General features: G+C 43.5%; 1 protein-coding gene across 4 annotated transcripts in view; it reads left to right on the forward strand.

Moving 5' to 3' along the window:
* Positions 1-800: 800 nt before the first annotated feature.
* The window catches only part of ZHX3 (zinc fingers and homeoboxes 3), a 105,719-nt gene continuing 91,868 nt past the window's right edge, over positions 801-14,651 (forward strand). For 2 of the 4 annotated variants that reach the window (XM_084776233.1, XM_084776237.1), the window contains exon 1: positions 801-1,070. The gene's annotated coding sequence lies outside the window, so the exon portion shown is untranslated. Of the gene's footprint in view, positions 1,071-1,253; positions 1,463-14,651 lie in introns of those variants that run through there. The other 2 variants (XM_084776238.1, XM_084776235.1) reach the window with 2 other exon arrangements.

A 14,651-nucleotide genomic window follows, 5' to 3' on the forward strand; every position in this document is an offset into this window, starting at 1 on the left:
CTCACTCAACATATATAATCCTAATATTTTGTTGCCTTCTGTGGGTGAGAGATTGTGGCCAGTTGATATTAGATATATGCAGATTTGGGATTGGGGCCCTCCCCCGCGCCCCCTGTCCCCCGCTCCCCCCCCCCCCCCCCCCCCCGCTCAGTCTTCAGAGCTGTTTGTTAGTCTGGATTTGACGGGTGAGGACCGCTTTCTAAACATACTTGCCACAGATTTGGGTTCCGTCACAAAAAGATGCCTGGAACATGAAACAAGATTTTTATCCCAGGCCAGCAGCAGCTGTGAAAAATGAAGATGATGCGGGGCAGGTGTTTGAAAGCCCCAGTATCCTAAAATGGTGTTAGGGAAGCGGAGATCATAAATTCGTTTCAGTTGCTATTTCTCTGAGTAAACAAGATGCTAAATCCTGCCCGAAAAACCTCAGCGGTGTTAAATAACATCTCCCAAGTGTCGCTAGTTTGGAAACACTACACTGGGGAGAGAGCGCGCACGGGTCTGGGACCCTTGGTTAGACTACATGCTTTCGAAAGTGTAACCTCGTGTGGCCTTCCTTAGGTGGCCCTCAAGAAAGACCAGGATACGGAGCACAAAGGCCGGAGACTGCTAGGGCCTCAGCATCCGCCCGGGTGTCCGCCTTCTCTGCCCACTTTGGCCTCCACACAGAGAACGGTCAGGCAGCCGGCCGGCGCATGCGCTCTGGGTAAGGTCCGCTCCGGTCGACGTCAGGGGGCTTGTGTGCCCGTTCCCAAGCCCCGCCCCCCAGCGCCTGAGGCGACCTGGGCGGAGGGGGGGGGGGCGGGCCACGCCTCCAGAGGAGTCGAGGAGGGCCGACCGGAGCCGAAAGCCTCCGAGTGCCACCGAGCTCAGCCGAGAGGCCAGGAGTCGGTTGGTGCAGCTCGTCCGTGCCACAGAAGCAGCCCGTGGCTCTGGCGTTGTCGCCGTCGCAGCCTCCACGGGGCCTTCGCCGCCCGCCCGCCCGCCGGGAGGAGAGAGAGAGAGAGAGAGAGGGAGGCCCGCAGCGCGGGGGAAAGAGGCCCGGCCGCGGGTGCCGCTGCCGCCGCCAGGTGAGCGCCCGCCGAGGCCCATCGTCCTCGCAGCTGTCAGCCCCCCGGGGTGTCTGTTCGTGTCCCCGCCTGTCAACCCCTGTGTGTTTGCGAGCGCCTTCCCGCCAGGCCCGTCTCCCGCTCGGCCCTGTCAGCCGCCAGCACCCCCGCTCCGAGCGGCCCCGCCCCTTCCCCCCGACGCCCCGCCTTCCCCATCTGTCAGCGCCGGGCTCGTTGTGGGCTCCGCGCTCCGGTGGTGTCCCGGGTCAAGGTGGTCGCGCGGGGCAGAGTGGCAGAGGGAGCCGAAAGCAGGCGGCGGAGGCCCGGCCGTGGGCGCGCCTGTCCTCCCTCCCGCGGGCGGCTGGCACCCGTGCCTTTGGTGAAAAGAGCGTCGGGACTCGAACCACTGAAGGGTACAGTAGAATCTTCCTTACCCACGCGGAAACACCAGGGCTCTAGGACGCCCAGATGGGCGTGTGAGCAGTTTGGGACTTGTTAAGCCTTGCCAGTGTGAGGGTTTCATTCAGAGAAACCTGTTGGAAGTGATTGAGGAGTGGGGTGGGGTGTGGGGCTTAGGGTGGAAAGTGTCTGAGAGCTTGAGTCACTTTGAGTTGCATGGTTTGCGTTTGTGAACAAGGAATGCTGAGGTAGTGTACTCTGCAAGAAACTGTGACGCCGGTGGGGTGTGGGATTAGAAGAGAAGACATGATCCTTTCTGCCTTTATCGGTGTCATGCCAACACACATATTTATCCAGATAGCCTAAAATGTTTATTAATGAGGCAGCCACACATTTTTTAATTAAAAAGGAATATAGCACTTTCCATATATATACATAGTCTCTTAAGTTGCTATCTTGATTTATTTTTTTGTTTGTGGTAACGTAGTATCGCAATATTTCAAAACTAAGAGAAATGTGTTCTAAAACAATTGGTAGCTTGCCGGATTCTGAACCGAGGAGAAAAGAGCCAAAAGCACACTTCATTAGCTGGAACAACTGATTCGGGCTTAATTTGCTTCTAAGAGACATACAGTGGAAAAATCCAGAAACAGCAAAGGAGTATCAAAGAGACTTAGGAAAGAGCGAAAAGGACCTTTCTTTGTGTGTGTGCCTTAGAGAGATGGTATCAAAGTAGCTTTAAAGGACAGGGCTGCTATGTAATGGTAAACATATTAACCAAGTTGGTTTTGTGACCTTGATACATTGGGCCATGCTTGATTTGTGCAGTGGTTCATGACAGGCAAACATTGCCTGGGAAGTGTGGTAATTTTTTGAAAAAAAAAAAAAAAAAAAAAAGAAAGTTCCCTGTGTTGTTTTTTTCCCCAGCTGAAGATTTCAGACTAGCCTCATCCACGATTGGATGTGTGGGGTGTGTGGTATGTGTGGGGTGTGCCTGCGTGCACTTGTGTGAGGCTATCTCTCTATTTTTCTGTCTCTGGTTTATGTTTAAGGAAGAAAACTTGAGTAACAGAAGCATAAGGGGAAAAAAATCTTATAATCCCACAAACTCTAGTAAACTCATTTGGCATTTATCTTTTTTTCAGTCTTTTGTTCCCAACTGTATGTGTTCTCTGTCTCTCTCAAAGTGCCTATATAATTTTTTGTTTTTGTTTTTTGTTTGTTTGTTTTTCAAGACAGTGTTTCCCTGTGTAGCCTTGGCAGTCCTGGACTCAATTTGTAGACCAGACTGGCCTCGAACTCATAACAATCTACCTGCCTCTGCCTCCTGAGTGCTGGGATTAAAGGCATGCACCACCACACCTGGCCCTATGATTTTTATTGTATACTTTTTAATTCCTTTTATAAATATATTATGAGGGATGTGTCTTGCTTTTGTGAGGAACTACTTTCCCCTTAAAAACTGTTTTCCTATCCAGGTGCAGTGGTGCACCCCTGTAATTTCAGCACTTTGGGAGGCAGAGGCCAGTGGATCTCTTGTGATCTTAAGGCCAGTCTGGTCTGTAAAGCAAGTCCAGGACAGCCAAGGTTACACAGAGAAACCCTGTCTCAACAAACAAACAAAAACACCCCAAAACAAATAAAAACAAAACAACCAAACCAACCAAAAACCAAAAACAAAACAACAGACAAACAAAAAACAAAACAAAACAAACAAACAAAAGATTTAGATCATGGAGTTCTCTGCTTGCAGCCGTCTAGTCCAGTAACTTTTCCTCCTGTCCTCCCTGTGGCCTCCTGGGCTACAACCTCCAGCCTGGCCAAAGCAGTCACTGCTGTCTTTTGAAGAACTTCACTCATATTCCGGCTGCAGCGCCCCTTGACGCTTCCCCTGTGTACACAGCTGGCCTAGATGTTATAAAGTTAAAATGGATTTCCTTAACTTTAAGTTTTCCCCAACACTCTACAAAATTCACATCACCCCCATCTTCCATTCGGTGCTGTGCTTATCAGCACTTGGTAGTATTTATCTGTTGGCTTATTGTCTGTCTCCTTTGCCACCTCACAAGCTTGAGACCTCGCTTCGCTGAAGTACCCTCAGGGTTGAGAACTGCTCCTTTGCTGGTTCTGGATTTCCCCACCATAGGTACTTACTATCTGCTCACTGACTAATGAGATGAATGCTAGTTGTCCATGAGGTGGGGTAACATATCTTAGAACAATTTTACAAGGTGAGCCTTAGGATCTTAAAAAGAACCACAGTCTCAGGGGCTAGAGAAACAGCTCAGCAGCTAAGAGCACTGGCTGCTCATCCAGACAAATAGGTTAAATTTCCGGCACCCACATTGACAACTCCAGTTTCAGGAAATCTTTCCACGGGCTTCTATAGGCACCGGGAACACAAGTGCCATACAGATACAGCCAAACACAAACATAAAATAAAAATAATAAAATTAGAAAAAAAAAAGACTAGAGAGTTGGCTCAGCAGTGCTGAATACTTTTTGTTCTTGCAGAAGATGGAGGGTTGAGTCCCAGCACCCATATGGCAGCTTAGAACCATCTGTAACTCCAGCCCCAGGGCAACTGACATTGTTTCCTGACCCCTATCGATACCAGGCACACACATATATAATGCTTATACATATGTGCAGGCAAGATACTCATATACACAAGATAATAAAATCAATAAATCTACAAAACAAAAAAGAAAACCTTGGTTTAACTTGAAAAGTTGAGGGAAGGGACATTTTTGGCAAATGTTGCTGGCTTTCCTTCTTATTCACTGTCCCTTGTGTCATACTGGAGATTTTTGAGAAGTCTACAATGTCTCAGTTTGGTAGTTCTTAGCGATAGTATAAGCCGCAAGAGCATAGTGAGCTCTTTGTGTCCGCAGACACCAAAGGTGTAATCTCAGCCTCCATGAGCTTTCATTTGGGGAGGAGCTGTTTTAGTTACTTACTTTCCTGGCAGTTCTGTCCTTTTCATGTTTCTGCTTATCATCTTTTGATAGCTTTGGGGTGCCCTTACTTGATTACTTGTTGTTTTTTTAAAAAATTTTTTTGTTTAATTGATCCTTGACTTTTAAACATGTTTCATCTCTTATGCAATCTTTGAACTGTTTGAAGGTGTCCGCTCCATCTTTCAGGAGGAAACAACATCTGTAGTAAAATGTGTCATTGTTTTCTCTTTGGCTTAAAATTCTTAAAGGTTTGAATGTCAAATAGGCTACTTTTGTTTCTAGTGAGTTTTGGAGGGAAAAAAGATTTGCTTTTTTCTCTGAAACAATATAGCCTAGAGACCTTAGAAAACTTCTGACGCTTATGTTCCAAATACCTAAGAACTTGGTGATGGTGGTGGTGGTGGTATAGTGCATATGTCCTAAATGAAAATTTTATTCTGCTGAGGGATTATAGGAAATATGTTAATTTTTCTGTTATTTCTTCAATGGGCATTTGTTGCAGATGTGCTTGAGTGTAAGTCTGTTTGCTCTTGCAGTGGTTGCTTACTCCTGTTTAGTTTTAGATTTCCCTCTCTTCCTCTCAGACAGGGTCTTGCGGCTGCCCTTGAACTCACTGTATGTATAGCTCAGGATATCCTTGAGCTTGCAATCCTCCTGCCTCTGCTTCCTAAGTTTTGGGAATTAAAGCATGCAGCCGGCACACCTGAATTTTATCATTTCTTTTCTCACTCAGTGGTTTCTTTTCTGTCATCATATTCCTACCCCAGTTAAATTTATCCAAGTCTTTAGTATGCCCTACACAGAGACAGCTCCTACTCTTTCTATAGCTTGCATTTTTATCTTTCAGACATTCCTGTCATCTTTGCTTGCTGCCTCATCTCAAACTTCACATGTCCACAAATTGCCTGCTCTTTCCACTCTGTCTCATGCTAGCAATATAACTTGGGGCCTTGCTTTTGCTAAGTTAGCATCCTGCAGTGAGCTAAATCTAAAACCCCCTAATTGGTCTGTTGGTATCCCTTTCAAACTTCCACGTTTGATGTCTTTATTCTTGACTCATCCCTCATGCCACCCCAGAATATTTCATATCCTTTCTGCTGCGTCCAAATCTTGCATTCTCTTTTTCTCAGCTGCACGGCTGTTGGTACGGCTTAGCTGGTCTTCCAGCTTATTCTTTCCTGCTTCTTGTACAGCAGCCAGGGTAAACCAATTGAAGGACAAGAGCGGGCCACCTCTTTGTTGAGTGGCTACCCACTGTACTTAGTCACATCTGTGAAGACTTTGAGGTGCCCGCCAGCCCTCGCTGCTCTCTCCAGTCCCTTCTCATTGCTTGTGCTTGTCAGCTTGAACACCTTCAATTCCTCAAATATTCCAAGTTCTTCTCCTCCTTGTTTGTATAAATCCTTCTCTCTGTCTGATCTTTGACAGATCCTCCCTTTTCAAACATTACTTCTCTTCAGAATGGCCGTTACTGGTGGCCCCTTGTAAAGTAGCTTCCTTCTCATTGTCCCATCTCAGTACATGTGCATTTCCTGATAGGTATTTCAGTAAAATCCCAAGAATTTCATTTATATGTTTGTTCCCTCCTTTATTGTCCTTTTCCTAGTCCATTGCAAGATGTATGTGGGCGAGAACAGGTTTTGGCTTTGGTTTTTTGTTTTGTTTTGTTTTTTGCCTTGGTTATGGCACAGCTCGCTCTTTGTAGGATCTTGTAGGTCAATGTTTCAATCACATTGAATAATGATTATAGTAGCTAACCTTTTTGAGATTTACTAAGTACAAGGTACACTGCTCAGTGTATTCACACATTACTTCTAAATCATTGTGAGACCTGGGAAGGTGCAATGGTAGTTACGTTATCATTTCTCTTTGTGGTTGAGGAAGTGGAGTTTAAGGTAACATAGCTGAGAAAGTATTAGAGGTAGGATGTTTGCTTGTTTGTTTTCCTTGTGTAGCCTTGGCTGTCCTGGAATTTGGGTTTGTTGACCAGGCCTTGAACTTAACAGAAATCTGCCTGCCTCTGCCTTCCCCAGTGCTGGGTTTAAAGGCATCCGTGGCTAGAGGTAGGGTTTTCATCCACATGATCTTTCATCCTTTCATCTTAATCATCTCTACCCTTTAACATGAATATAGGGATGAATGAATATGAGGGGCACTGTGATCTTTATAGTTAATTACTATTAATGCTTGTGTTTTTAAGGATGTATGGGAGATAAAAAACAGAATATTTGGGTTACAGTTGTGTGTAATTCTGAGAAGTTTTTTTTCTTTGTGTATGTGTATTGTATATACATATTGCTTGGGTATGTATGTGTATTATATATACATGTGTGTGTGTGTGTGCGCGTGTGTGCGTGTGTGTATGTGTGCAGGTACACATGTGTTTATGTGAGTATGGAGGCCAGAGTTGGGCTTGGGGTATCTTCCTTAGTTGTTCCTTACTTTCATTTTTTGAGACAGGGTCTCACTCTGTAGTCCTTCTGGCCTGGCACTCGCTATGTGGTCCAGGCTGACCTCAAACTCACAAGAGATCCACCTGCCTCTGCTTCTAGAATGCTAGGATTAACAGTGTGCATCCCCCATGCCTGGCCCTTCTTATTCTTCTTTTTAAAAGTCATTTTCAGCTGTAAATATAAAAGAAAAAAATAGTTCTCATCTTATAGGGTCATTATGAGGAGAAGAATTGCACACATAAAAAAATTAATGTCAGTTATAAGGAAGGAAGGCTTGGGATCTCACTAACAAATAATGTTTGGTTGAGAATGAAAGACATATAGTTAATAATTTTATATTCTTTCATTGGCCCTGGTTTTGAATTGGGATTTGTAATTATTCTGTGTATTCATGATAACTTTATGTTTGGATTTAAGTGTCTTTTATGCTTGTGAGGCAAGATAGCTTTCTTCTCTTAAAACTCATCTCTGTCTTTAAGGTTTTTAGAGGAGAGAACTTTCAAGAGGCTATTTTATTTTACTTTTCTAGAAAGTTACCTACCAAGGCTGGAGAGATGGTTCAGTGGTTAAGAGCACTGGCTACTCTTCAGAGGACCTGGGTTCTATTCTAGCATCCACATGGTGGCTCACAGCCATCTGTTGTTACTAAAGTCCCAGGAGGTTTTAATACCCTCTTCTGACTTCCACCCGCACTAGGCACACAGCTGGTACATACCTGCATGTAGGCAAAAACACTTGTGCATAAAATAAATCTAAATAAAAAAAATTAGTAAACTATCTACCAGCGCACTGTTTGCTTCAGGAATGCCTGCCTTCAGGCAGCTTACTTCAAATAAGCACATGGACAGTGGACCCAGTTACCCGGCCAGCTCAGGTGTCATGAAGTCAGCAGCCCTCATAATGGATTCTCTGAGCAAAGTTGTATTTTCTAGTGCATGAGTGAGAGTGTAATGCACCCTTTTGATATTAGTTACTTTTCTCATTGCTGTGACCAGATATTTGCCTAAAAGCAACTTGAGGTTTAGGAAGGGATACAGCTCTTCATGGAGAGACGGCATGGTGACAGCTGGTCACACTGGGTGCAGTCAGGAAGCCAAGGGAGATGCATTTTGGCATAAAGCTGGCTTTCTTTTTTCTTTTCTTTTTTCTTTTTTTCTTTTCTCTTTTTTTCTTTTCTTTTTAGTTTTTCGTGACAGGTTTTCTCTGTATGTAGCCCTGGCTCCCTGGAATCACTCTGTAGACCAGGCTGGCCTGGAACTCACAGAGGTCCACCTGCCTCTGCCTCCTGAGTGCTACAATTAAAGGCGGTGAGCCGCCACCACCCTGCGAAGCTGGCTTTCTCTATTTCCCCTTTTAATTGTTGGACTCCAGTTCATGTGATGGTGCTGCCTACATTTAGGAACAGTCCTCCTCTGTTATTAATCCTTTCTGGAAAGACCTTACAGACACACTCAAATGTGTGTCTCATTAAAATTCATGTGTTTGTTAATCCAACCAAATTGACAATAAACTTAACCAATAGAGAACAAAGTTGTTTGCTTAGAATAAATGGGAAAGGCCAAGGTAAAAGGGAAACATTTTGGCAACCAGTTAAAGTCAGAAGGACTGAGAATGAGTTTGAAACAATGTCTGTGATTGCTAGGGAGCATCAGGATAGGAGAACTGGGATACCAGTAGTGTTTAGCTGCCCAATTTGGGGAACAAAAAAAGCATATGGTTGAATTGAGCCAGAGTTGGAATTTGTCAAGGGTGAGTGGCAGAAGGTTAGTGAAATAGGTGTACGAGGGTATTGGTCAGAAAATGATTAACACGATAGATGGGGTGCTAAGGCTGCATGGCAAGGAGAAAAGGGACTAGGGGTGTTTATGAAGTCAAAGAATGAGTGTTTTTGAGTGATGGAGTAATACCAGGAAGTGGTTAGGGGGACATGTGCGTTAAGAGTTGGAGCAGTCAATTAGAGGGCACGACAGACTCCTGTGTTTTGCCACAGACACAAACCATTGATGTGAACTCAGTGAAGATGGGTGAAGTCAAGGAGATTAAATAACTGAGCAGCTAAAGAATTGTTTTGATGCCTGTAAGGTTAGAGAAGCCATTAGGATGCCAGGATATATGGGGCTGAGAAAAGGAAGAGCTAGGTCTTTAGTGAATGAAGTGAGGTAATAGGGCCCAACAGTGGAAGAGGCCAAGTATGTTAAACCATACTGTAGGAGCCTCAGATTATCAGTGGATTCTTCCCAGAGGAGGAGGTTAAAAGCATGACCCAAAGGATGTACTGGTTGTCAGGTCTCTAGGAGAAATCAGCTTTGGCCCACTTCATTGTAATTCAAATGCTCTGCCCTGGTGGCATGCACTACTAGGTTTCTAGCATGTATATGAAAAGCATGTTAAAAATAAGAGCTACCAGGCTCTATCATAGGCTCATGGGACTACCTGAAGGAGAGGAACTTGAGAATATGTATTTAACACTACTCTCCCATATGCATAATGCTTGGAAAAATTAGGCTGTTTTAGGGGGAGTGTGTCCATAGTGATTAAGAGCATGGGAATCCTGGGAATGTAACTAATTTGGTAGAGTGCTGGCCTAGCAGGTACAAAGCCCTGGCTTCCATTCCTAGCATTGCAAAAACTGGTTGATCATAATCCTACCACTTAGGAGGTGGTGGCAGAAGAATCAGGAGGAGTCCAAAGCTAACTTGGGCTCTGTAGAGTTCAGTGCAAGCCTGGGCTGTATGAAACCATCTTAACACACACACACACACACACACACACACACACACACACACACACACATACACACACACACACTCTGAACCTGAAAGTCAGCTGCTGGATCTAAAGGAGGTGACACTGGAGGCAGTGAGTCTTTGCCTTGATTATAAGTAGCTCATCTGATAACAGAAGCTAAAAAAATGTTTTGTTAGAGGAAACCACATTGAAAACAAGAAGGGACCCTGGTGAGGGTAGATACAACACAGCTTTACAAATTAAATGAAGGATTAGCAGTTTGGGGGATGCTCACAAATCATAGTTGTTTTCACCTTCAACACAAATAGCTCTTCAGGCATGGTTTGTCCATAAGGCAGGGAAAGAAGTAATGCAACTTGGAAAGCTTTTCTTCACAAACTAGCAAGTTTTAGTGACTTGGTGAGCCATAAAGTTAATTTATGCAACTCAATTCTGTCTCTGAAGATACTGGATTAAAAGAAAGATTTACAGGCTGGTGTGGTGGTGCACGCCTTTAATCCCAGCACTCAGGAGGCAGAGGCAGATGGATCTCTGTGAGTTTGAAGCCAGCCTGGTCTATAAAGCGAATCCAGGACAGTCAAGGCTACACAGAGAAATCCTGTCTTGGAAAAAGAAAAGAAAAAAAAAGATATATATATATACCACTTAGGAGGTGGTGGCAGAAGAATCAGGATATATATATATATATATATATATATATAGAGAGAGAGAGAGAGAGAGAGAGAGAGAGAGAGAGGGGCCAAAGACAAATGCAATTTTATCTGTAAAGGATGCATATGTGAATAGATACTTAGCATCATGACACCAGTAGCCATGCTTCCCTTTTATTTCTACTAGGAAACGTTGTTTCTTTCTGTGACAAAAAGGCCACTACAAAAGAGTAGTTGCTAGGAGTGCAACTCAATGTTAGTGTCCCCCCACCCCTTAGCTTGCTCTTAGAAGCTTCTATTACTAGTGAGGGGGCTTTGCTCTTGACCTGTTCTGTTTTGAGTGTAGAAAACTCAAAAATATATCTACTACTTGGTTTGACATACACAGACATTAAAGCTTTGGGGGAGGAATTTGGTCAGTAATGTAGGAAGTGGACGCTCTGTACCTTGAGCTTAAACCTTTGATTTGCTCTGTCCTTGTTTGATTTCTATTTCCTGTTAGACAGAGAAGCCAGGCTTTGAGGTGAGGAGCTGGTTAGCATCTCAGTCGAATTCCCGTCACCTCCACACCTTCCACTCCTGAGTCTCTTTCTCCTCTCTCGTTCTCTCCCCTCGCTTCCCTCCCTTCTTCCCTTTACTATTGAATTTCTGGGACCCAGTTGTTTCCACACTGGGAGGCCTTGAAAATAATGGCACTGGAAGTTTAGCCAATGCCCGATAATCAGAACTTTCAGTTTTAAAGTAAAAATATTCCATCTTAGGAAAAAAAAAAACTGGAAAGCACAGTGTTCTTTCCCTTTTAGAAAAACATTTTCTTCTATTCTAAAGCAGAGAAACATTGAATAAAGCCAATGAGGAGTTTGATGATAATATTTCTCTAGTATCACATTTCCCTTCAGAATTCAGAAACCCTTGAAAACTACTGTCTTATAGTTTTCTTTGCAATGTTTGAATTACTGTGAGTATTCAGTTTATAAAGCATTTCTATGCCTGCTGTGAACCAGGTATCTTGGGGCCTCTAGCCTCAAAGAACTTAAAAAAAAAAAAAGATTGAATTGAGTACTTTAAAATATCTAACCTATAACATGTACTATAAAGGAGTTATAACCAAAATGTTGTGGGACTATAGACAGAGCGAGGTTTCTGGTGGTAGGTACAAGAGCTTGGAGGAAGTGTACCAGACTGGAGTTGTCTTTTGGTGTCAGAGATTGAGCCCCAAGCTTTACACACGCTAGGCAAGTGTTTTGCCTCGGAGCTATACCATCTGGAAGGCAGGGTAAAATTGAGAACTATCAAATTATACTTGATGTATTTTATTTATTAAGACGTCATTTATTTTTAGCAAGAATCCAAATGATGTTGGTGCTTATTGAGTTATCCTTTAGTTATTTAAAATGACTTACTCATCTAGAATGCCCAATTCCTTATTTTTGATAACTTGTTTCTATAATTAGCATAATAAAATTTAAGAGGTAGATGGTGTAGATTGCTTTTATGGAAGCATAGCGGAAAATGATCTCAGGATCATAGTGAACATTTAAAATAATTAGAAATGCAGCCACACATCGCTTAACAACAGGAATACATTCTGGAAGATGCTTCAATGGGTGATCAGCATAGGGTATGCTTACATAACCAGGATTGTAGGATTGTGCTGGCTTGAATAAGAATGGCTCCGTAGCCTCATATATTTGAATGCTTAGCCTTTAGGGAGTGGAACTCTTTGAACGGATTAGAAAGATTAAGAGATGTGGCCTTGTTGGAGGAAGCGTGTCACTGGGCTTTGAGGTCAAAAGCCCACAACAGGCCCAGTGTCTGTCTCTGTCTCTGTATCTCTCTGTCTCTCTGTCTCTGTCTCCCTTGTTTCCATTGTCCCTTGTTTCTCTCTCTCTCTCTCTCTCTCTCTCTCTCTCTCTCTCTCTCTCTCTCTCCCCCTCTCCTTCGTAAGGATAAGGATGTAGCTCTTAGCTACTTCTCCATTACCACTCCTAGCTGCTTCCTCCATGCTCCCTGCTGTCATGTACCCTGCCATGATGATAATGGGCTAAGCCCCTGTAAACATGCTCTGAATTAAGTACTTTCCTTCTTTTCACAGAAATAGAACAGTGACTAAGATAATGGTATAACCTGTTGTTTCTTAGCTATAAAACACACAGTAAATGTTTGTGTGTTTAAACTGAAATTATAGTAAAAGTCCCATGCAGTTGGAGTTTTTCAGCTCCATCATAATCATATGGGCCCACCATAATATGTGCAGTCCATTACAGACTGAAGCATCATGATGTGGCTCATGACTGTGTACTGTGGTAAATGGAAAGCTAAGATAAGCAGTCTGTAGGCGTGGTGTGTGGGGAGGGTGGAGCTCTAAGTGATGCTAGAGAGGCTTTTATAGGAAAGGACTAACCCCAGGTCAGCAAGACTTTTGAATAGCCACAGTCTCACTTCTGATTGTCTTTTTCCAGGATGTTGGTGATGGAGCCCTGTGGGGTTGGTCAGCTGTTCTCAGTGTTCCTTCCTCTAGGAGCCCAAGTACAAAGGGACTAGCAGAAAAGCTGTGAAGCAGCAGCTCTTCCTGGTTGAGGCCTCTGTGTGCTTGGTCCCTAGGTGTGTCTGCCTAAAAAAGTCTCCTTGTTAGAGTGAAGTCTCGCTCAATGATTCAGTGTGTTCCTATGAGCGAGTCTCACTCCTTTGGCAGGTTAGTGAAAACCAGATAGATCTTTGTTCTGGCTTTGTGGAAAGTAAAGGGCTGGAAGTTTTACCCTTGAAAAAGGGATTTTGTTTCTGAAGAGGGTGGGCCTTTGGCACTAATTGGTGAAGGGCAGATAGTACAGTGAGGTCTTTGAGGGAAGGAGAATGTATCAAATTACTGTTGTGGAACTTGGAAATGGGAGTTGATTATTGCTCCCCATTGTCCATTGAGTGAAAATTACACTCCACAGATTGATAACTTAAGGACTCCCACCCACTGTCTTTGATAAGTTCTACCAGCCTACTGATCCTTTCACTTCATTCCAGCTCCTTTGTGCATTAGCCAAGAGTACCTCTGATATAACCGTAGAATGTGATTTGAGAGACCAAATGCTGTAGTGAAAACGCTTTCAGCTGAACCTGTGGTTCAGTCTCAGCACTTCCATTTACTAGTGACTTACACCTCTAAGTCATTTTAATTTCTAATCCATTTACAACTCTTTGTAATGATAGTAAGAGATGATGATGAGTGTTAATGAGAAACTTTCTTTCTTCTTCTTCTTCTTCTTCTTCTTCTTCTTCTTCTTCTTCTTCTTCTTCTTCTTCTTCTTCTTCTTCTTCTTCTTCTTCTTCTTTTTGGCTTTTCAAGACAGGGTTTCTCCATGTAGCCTTGGCTTTGTAGACCAGGCTGGCCTCAAACTTACAGCAATCCGCCTGCCTCTGCTCCCGAGTGCTGGGATTAAAGGCGTGCGCCACCATGCCAGGCTGAGAAACTTTGTTTCAATGAGAAACTTTTATTTAAAGGTTCTTGATGAGGATTAGTAAGGTATAGAGGCTATGTCATTAGGCTAAATTCTTACTCCAAGCTCTTGTATAAATTTTCTTCTTTACTACTATTCCTCTACTTTATCATAGGTACCTAAATTCAGCTTGTATGACTAGAACAGCACTAGCTTACATAATAGAAAACACTACTGAGACCTCAGTGCCCAAAAAAGTAAGTGACATGTTGTAATAGTTTACAATCCAAATAGTGTGGAAGAGGAGACCCTGTCCTATGAATATCTACTGGTTTCAAATCAGGGTTTCCTAAGTTGTCACAGGTGTCAATGGTCAAAAGCATGAGGGAAGAAACTGAGAATGAGTGGATTGTCTAGAGTCTTAGGATGGGAGCTGCTGAGTAAATCCAAAAGAGAAAAGGTTCAGAGGTCACACTGGACAGGAAGTGAGTTTGGTTGTGTGAATGTTTGCAGAGTTGTGAAACGACTCTAGGAAGAGTGAGGTAGTGTAAAAGTAACTTTCAGTCTCCTAATGTAATCTTCTGGGAGGCTTACCACTGAATAAGCTCACCTTTTCTAGTTCTTTCTGGACTCTGGCTGGCTGGTTCATCTTAGGTGTTTTGGCTCAAAACTCTTCAAGCTAACTGATTCAAACCAGTTTCTCTTGGCTTCTGACTGAATTGCTCTGCTGGCCTCATACTAACTTTGGCAATATGTTCTACTCTTCTGGCCACTTCTTATTCTTGTGCTTATCTGTCTTCATCTGTGTCTAGCTTGGTCTCTCTCTCTCCAACCTCTCCAACCTTTCTCTGTAAAACTTCTTCCCGTCTCTCTCTCTCTCTCTCTCTCTCCCCCCCCCCTCTCTCTCTTTCAGTCTCTTTCTCTGAGACAGGGTTTCTCTGTATGTACTCCTGTACTCCTGGCT

The sequence above is a fragment of the Acomys minous genome (assembly GCF_964271855.1).
Source record: "Acomys minous genome assembly, chromosome: 3".
NCBI classification, from domain to species: Eukaryota; Metazoa; Chordata; class Mammalia; order Rodentia; family Muridae; genus Acomys; species Acomys minous.